Genomic DNA, 7,343 nt, shown 5'->3' with positions numbered 1-7,343 from the left:
GAAGAAGAAGAAGAAGAAGAAGAAGAAGAAGAAGAAGAAGAAGAAGAAGAAGAAGAAGAAGAAGAAGAAGAGAAAGAAGAAGAGAAAGAAGAGGAGGAGGAGGAGGAGGAGGAGTTTGGATTTATACCTTGCCTTTCTTTCCTGAAGGGAGACTGAAGGTGGCTTACAAGCTCCTTTCCCTTCCTCTCCCCACAACAGACACCTCGTGAGGTAGGTGGGGCTGAGAGAGTTCTGAGAGAGCTGTGACTAACCCAAGGTCACCCAGCAGGAATGTAGGGGTGCAGAAACACATCTGGTTCACCAGATAAGCCTCAGGTGGAGGAGTGGGGAATCAAACCCAGTTCTCCAGATTAGAGTCTACCTGCTCTTAACCACTACACCATACTGGCTCTTATACCTATCACACCACCAGGCTTATCAAAGTCAGTATTGTCTTACTCAGACTGGCAGCTGCTCTCCAGGGTTTCTGATCTTCCACATCACTTCCTACTTGGTCCTTCTAACTGGAGATGCCGGGGATTGAACCTGGAACCTTCTGCATGCCAAGCTGATGCTCTACCACTAAGCCACAACCCCAACCCACAATATGAAGCTGCCTTTTACTGAATGAGACCATGGGTCTATTGGAGCCTGCATTGCCCACTGAGAAGTCAGAGGTTCCCCAGGGTCTTCAGGCAGAGGTTTTTCACATCACCTACTTCAACTGGAGATGATGTGGATTGAACCTGGGCAAGCGGATGATCCAGCACTAAACCATGGCCCCTCTCTGTGAAGGGCAACAGGCGAATTTGGTATATATAATCCTGTCAAGCAAAGTAACAAGCAGAAATGTGGATTGTGCGGCACGTCAAATTAGAATAGTTTGTCTCTCAAAAGACCAGCCGTTTTACCTCAGGAGTTCATAATAACATAAGCAGAACTTTACTTGAACTGAGAGAGAAAACATACAGTATATACATTATATTGATCTGGCCTGCAGCAGGAGAAGGAAGGCCTACAGCTTAATTGAGGGAATGACTTATTTTTTTACAGGCCCAAGTTGAGGGAAGACCTGCAGCAGCTACATCAGATGCAGAAGGCCAGATGAGAGAAAGAAGACCTGCTTTATTAATAGTTTGGACTTTCTTGCTATTCTTTCATTACTGGACACTGTTAGTGGTGGTGACTGTTCTGAGTGCTTTTTCTTTACAAAGCACTGAAGATTTTGTACAATTGAGTTGTGCTGTATATATACACTCACTATATATTCACTATATATTCACTATTATTTATCCTTAAATGATAGAAAGTTGTGTTAAGGTTAAAAGTTTGTTAATTTGTTCAAGCAATTTCATATTTGTTTGTTAAGCCACAGGGTGCTGTCATATATTATTTCCCAAGTCTCCAATGGAGATTGATCTGGCCAAGGATAAGTAGGTTACATAAAGAAAAAATTATGGTTACATGCAGGGCTCATGGTTAGTTACAGTTTGGTTGTGTTACAATATCTTATAGTTATAGTCAGAGCACTTTCTATATATCATTTGGTTTACAGCAGTATACAGAGCATCTTTCTTTTAGTTAGTCAGTCAGGCAGTCTCCGAGTGTGTGGTGAGGGAACAGAACCCGAGTGTGTGGTGAGGGAACAGAACACTACCAACGGATTTTAACTGTCACCTTTAGAATGTTCGTGCAGCTTCCCAGAATTCCATGCTGCACTTGCTGCTGCTGCTGCATGCAAAGCAAGGCTGGAAATTCCAACACTCTGCACATGAACCTGTCTCATATTAAATCAGACCGTCATGCGGTCTAGTTTGGACCAGGCTTGCAACAAGTGGGGGGCGTGGAGCAAGAAGAGGAGGGGGGGGCAGGAGGAAATGACGGATAGAGTCACAATTCCACTTAGGTCTTTATGTGGAGCAAGGTATAGCCCAAGGTCACCCAGCAGGATTCATCTGTAGGAGTGGGGATCTGGCTCACCAGATAAGAGTCTGCTGTTCATGTGGAGGAATGGAAAATCAAACCCAGTTCTCCAGATTAGAGTCCACCTGCTCTTAAACACTACACCACACTGGCTCTCTGTTGCTGAGGACTGAACCTATAAATAAATATATACAAATAAAATAGACCGAGGACCTTTTGCATGCAAAATAAACTCTCCGATAGTGAGGAAAGGCCCCACCTGTGGCAGCTGCTAGGGTTCTAACTGCAGCCTGCTGAGATCATATTTCACTCAAATTTTCCCCGTTGTTGGCTGCCAATATGTGGCTGGGCCCAGCTCAACGTTGACCTTTTCACACTTTAAGCAACACAGGAATGAGACTGACAAAATGTACTGTCGAAGGCTTTCGTGGCCGGAATCACTAGAGTGTTGTAGGTCTTCTGGGTTTTATGGCCGTGTTCCAGTAGCATTTTCTCCAGATCCTCTGAAGATGCCAGCCACAGATGCGGGCGAAACATCCGGAGAAAATGTTACTGGAACATGGCCATACAACCCAGAAAACTCACAGCACTACAGGACCAGAATATCTAAGGGACTTCGTCCACCCGTAGGCTCTAAATATTACCTGGAACTAGTTTTCTGTCAAATGCCCAGGTTAAGAGACATGAAACTGGCACAGAGGCATGATCAACTGTGCATTCCCAGACTTCGTAGGAAACGTATCCTGGCCTTTGATTTTGGCCTTGTGAACTGCTGAATCTGTTTTGCTACGGGGGCCAATTGGTAGCTATTGAATAGGTCTCCAGATTGATTGGTCTGTTCCTTGTCGATTCTTGCCAACTCCTTTATATTTCTACTGTTGATTGCAGGCTTTTAGAGTGTTCACTAGCCACCTTGACATAAGAACATAAGAACAAGCCAGCTGGATCAGACCAGAGTCCATCTAGTCCAGCTCTCTGCTACTCGCAGTGGCCCACCAGGTGCCTTTGGGAGCTCACGTGCAGGATGTGAAAGCAGCCTTCTGCGGCTGCTGCTCCCAATCACCTGGTCTGTTAAGGCATTTGCAATCTCAGACCTTAGCTAGTAAAAGTGGGGTAGAAGTCAAATAATAAGTAAGTACTGCACAGGTACCATTTTCTGATTTTTGGTGTTTTACGATGAAATGTTTGTTGTTGTTTCTTTGGGGGGGGGGGAAGGCTGTTTTATGGATCTGCATTTGAGCTGTTCCTTAAATTTTTTGCAAGGGCTTTTTAGTATAAAGAGAGGAATCACAAATGAAGACGGGGGCACAAGAAAAGATTGCCTGTGTGCAGGATCCTTATCCAAACGACAACTGAGCGATCGTCCGCCGGTAAGCGGCATCAGCGCCGAAACACTTGATGGGATGACATCATTGGCCAGGCGCTGCTGCCCGCCTGCCGTCGCTTCTGCTGCCAGAATGTTAGCAAAATGTCTAAACATCACATGCAGATCTGTGCTGGACAGCTCACTCCTGCCTGAGTCAGAATGAGTCTCACTTTCTAATTTTTGAAAGATGCTAACATTGGTCGTTTCCCCACTTACCATCTGCTGCGCGCTACTCTCCCCAAGTAGCGCGGGGTCCCACGGCACTCCCCACTACAGGGGCAGCGACAACGCAGCCGCCCCGACGCTGCCGCTCTCGCGCCCCCTCAGCGCGCGTCATTCCTGGTGCTCCTCCAAACGGCGCCTTTTGATGACCCCGCGCAGAGCCAGGCGCGCGGAGAGCGCGGGGTCGTGGGGAAGCCCGGGAGCACGCCAGAAATGATGCGTGCTGAGAGTAGCGCGCAGCAAAGGGTGGTTGAGGTAAATGGGGAAACGACCATTGAGGCCCATCAAGCATGTTCCACTTTCCCCGCAGATGATCACGGGGCAGCAAGGTTTTTCTTTCTGGCCCCTTCCGCACATGCAGAGTAAGGCACTTTCAATCCACTTTCACAACTGTTTGCAAGTGGATTTTGCTATTTCACACAGATGCAAAGTGGATTGAAAGTGCATTATTCTGCATTATTCTGTTCGGAAGGCGCCTCTGATTACCCTGCTACAAGCCGAGCCACCATTTTGCCCACCCATTGCTAACCCTTGTTCCCTTATCCTGCTGCTCGCTTTTCATTTTTTAAAAATAGCCTGTTTTAGCCTGATTTTATGCTGTTTTAGAGGTGGTTACAATAGAAAAGAAGGGTTGTATACTGGTTAGAGTCAGACTAGGATCTGGGAGAAACAAGTTCGAATCCCCTGTCAGCCATGGACACCCCCTGGGTGACCTTGGTCTAGTTACAAACTCTTAGCCTATCTCACAGTGTTGCTGTCATGAGGATAGAATGGAGAGGATTATTATGTAAGCCACCTTGGGTTCCTTTTGGAGAGAAAGGTGGGGTATAAATGTAGTAAGTAAGTAAATAATGATAAAATCCCTTTCCTGTGTGTGTGTGTATTGTAAGGGGGCAGGGCATATATGCAAACACATATACTGTTTAAGAACATAAGAACATAAGAACAAGCCAGCTGGATCAGACCAAAGTCCATCTAGTCCAGCTCTCTGCTACTCGCAGTGGCCCACCAGGTGCCTTGGGGAGCTCACATGTAGGATGTGAACGCAATGGCCTTCTGCGGCTGTTGCTCCCAATCACCTGGTCTGTTAAGGCATTTGCAATCTCAGATCAAAGAGGATCAAGATTGGTAGCCATAAATCGACTTCTCCTCCATAAATCTGTCCAAGCCCTTTTTAAAGCTATCCAGGTTAGTGGCCATCACCACCTCCTGTGGCAGCATATTCCAAACACCAATCACACGTTGCGTGAAGAAGTGTTTCCTTTTATTAGTCCTAATTCTTCCCCCCAGCATTTTCAACGAATGCCCCCTGGTTCTAGTATTGTGAGAAAGAGAGAAAAATTACTCTCTGTCAACATTTTCTACCCCATGCATAATTTTGTAGACTTCAATCATATCCCCCCTCAGCCGCCTCCTCTCCAAACTAAAGAGTCCCAAACACTGCAGCCTCTCCTCATAGGGAAGGTGCTCCAGTCCCTCAATCATCCTTGTTGCCCTTCTCTGCACTTTTTCTATTTCCTCAATATCCTTTTTGAGATGCGGTGACCAGAACTGGACACAGTACTCCAAGTGCGGTTTCCACTCTCAACCTACATATGTTGAATCAAAGGTCCAAACAGTCTATATCACAGGTGTCAAACTTGCGCCCCTCCAGATGTTATGGACTACAGTGGGGGGGTGGGGGGGGGGGGGGGTGGGGGGGGGGGGGGGTGGGGGGGGGGGGGGGTGGGGGGGGGGGGGGGTGGGGGGGGGGGGGGGTGGGGGGGGGGGAACACCAATCACACGTTGCGTGAAGAAGTGTTTCCTTTTATTAGTTCTAATTCTTCCCCCCAGCATTTTCAATGAATGCCCCCTGGTTCTAGTATTGTGAGAAAGAGAGAAAAATTTCTCTCTGTCAACATTTTCTACCCCATGCATAATTTTATAGACTTCAATCATATCCCCCCTCAGACGTCTCCTCTCCAAACTAAAGAGTCCCAAACGCTGCAGCCTTTCCTCATAAGGAAGGTGCTGCAGTCCCTCAATCATCCTCGTCGCCCTTCTCTGCACTTTTTCTATCTCTTCAATATCCTTTTTGAGATGTGGCGACCAGAACTGAACACAGTACTCCAAGTGCGGTCGCACCACAGCTTTATATAAGGGCATGACAATCTTTGCAGTTTTATTCTCAATTCCTTTCCTAATTATCCCCAGCATAGAGTTTGCCTTTTTCACAGCTGCCATACATTGAGTTGACATTCCCATGGAACTATCAACTAAGACGCCCAAATCGCTTTATATAAGGGCATGACAATCCTTGCAGTTTTATTATCAACTCCTTTCCTAATTATCCCCAGCATAGAGTTTGCCTTTTTCACAGCTGCCATGCATTGAGTTGACATTCCCATGGAACTATCAACTAAGACGCCCAAATCCCTTTCCTGGTCTGTGACTGATAGCACTGACCCCTGTAGCATGTATGTGAAGTTTGGATTTTTTGCCCCTATGTGCATCACTTTGCATTTTGCTACATTGAACTGCATTTGCCATTTCTTAGCCCACTCACCTAATTTATCAAGGTCCGCTTGGAGCTCTTCGCAATCCTTTGTGGTTCTTACCACCCTACATAATTTGGTATCATCTGCAAACTTGGCCACCACACTACCCACCCCTACTTCCAGGTCATTTATGAATAAGTTAAAGAGCACTGGTCCCAAAACGGATCCTTGGGGGACACCACTCCCTACATCTCTCCATTGTGAGAACTTCCCATTTATACCCACCCTTTGTTTCCTGTTCCTCAACCAGTTTTTAATCCATAGGAGGACTTCCCCTCTTATTCCTTCATTGCTGAGTTTTCTCAACAGTCTCTGGTGAGGAACTTTGTCAAAAGCCTTTTGGAAATCCAAGTAGACAATGTCCACTGGTTCCCCCTTATCCACATGTCTGTTTACACCCTCAAAGAACTCTAGTAAGTTTGTAAGACAGGACTTGCCTCTACAAAAGCCATGCTGACTCTTCCTCAGCAGGTCTTGCTTTTCTACATGTTTTATAATTTTATCTTTAATGATAGATTCTACTAATTTACCAGGAACAGATGTCAAACTGACTGGCCTGTAATTTCCCGGGTCCCCCCTAGACCCTTTCTTAAAGATTGGTGTGACATTGGCCATCTTCCAGTCTTCAGGGATGGAGCCTGATTTCAGGGATAAGTTGCATATTAATGTGAGAACATCAGCAATTTCATGCTTGAGCTCTTTAAGAACTCTTGGATGAATGCAATCTGGGCCAGGGGATTTGGTAGCATTTAGTTTATCAATGGCTGCCAGAACTTCTTCCTTGTCTACCACTATCTTCGCTAGTTCCTCGGATTCGCCTCCTAAGAAGCTTGGTTTGGGGGGGGGGGGGGGTGGGGGGGGGGGGGGGGGGGGGGGGGGGGGGGGGGGGGGGGGGGGGGGGGGGGGGGGGGGGGGGCGGGGGGGGGGGGGGGTGGGGATCTTCGCTAGTTCCTCGGATTCACCTCCTAAGAAGCTTGGTTCAGGTGCAGGAATTTTCCTCACCTCCTCTTGGGTGAAGACAGATGCAAAGAATTCATTCAGCTTCTCTGCAATCTCCCTGTCATCTTTTAGCACACCTTTTGTTCCTTCATCATCTAACGGGCCTACCGCTTCCCTAGCTGGCTTCCTGCTTTTGATGTACTTGAAGAACTGTTTGTTGCTAGTTTTGATGTTCGCAGCCATGCGTTCCTCATAATCCTTTTTTGCCTCCCTTACAGCTAACTTGCTTCTCTTTTGCCACCATTTGTGTTCTCTCTGGTATTCTTCATCAGTTAAGTTGGACTTCCATTTTCTAAAAGACATCTTTTTTTCCTAAT

The 7,343-nt window shown here is 46.8% G+C and overlaps 1 non-coding gene across 1 annotated transcript; it reads right to left on the bottom strand.

Moving 5' to 3' along the window:
* Nucleotides 1-504: 504 nt before the first annotated feature.
* Nucleotides 505-576, bottom strand: TRNAA-GGC. The gene has a single exon. It is a non-coding gene; the product is annotated as a tRNA-Ala (tRNA).
* Nucleotides 577-7,343: the final 6,767 nt, after the last annotated feature.

The sequence above is a fragment of the Sphaerodactylus townsendi genome, unplaced genomic scaffold (genome assembly GCF_021028975.2).
Source record: "Sphaerodactylus townsendi isolate TG3544 unplaced genomic scaffold, MPM_Stown_v2.3 scaffold_1423, whole genome shotgun sequence".
NCBI classification, from domain to species: domain Eukaryota; kingdom Metazoa; phylum Chordata; class Lepidosauria; order Squamata; family Sphaerodactylidae; genus Sphaerodactylus; species Sphaerodactylus townsendi.
The sequence above is the reverse complement of the archived record's forward strand: the minus strand, read 5'-3'. Positions and strand labels throughout refer to the sequence as shown.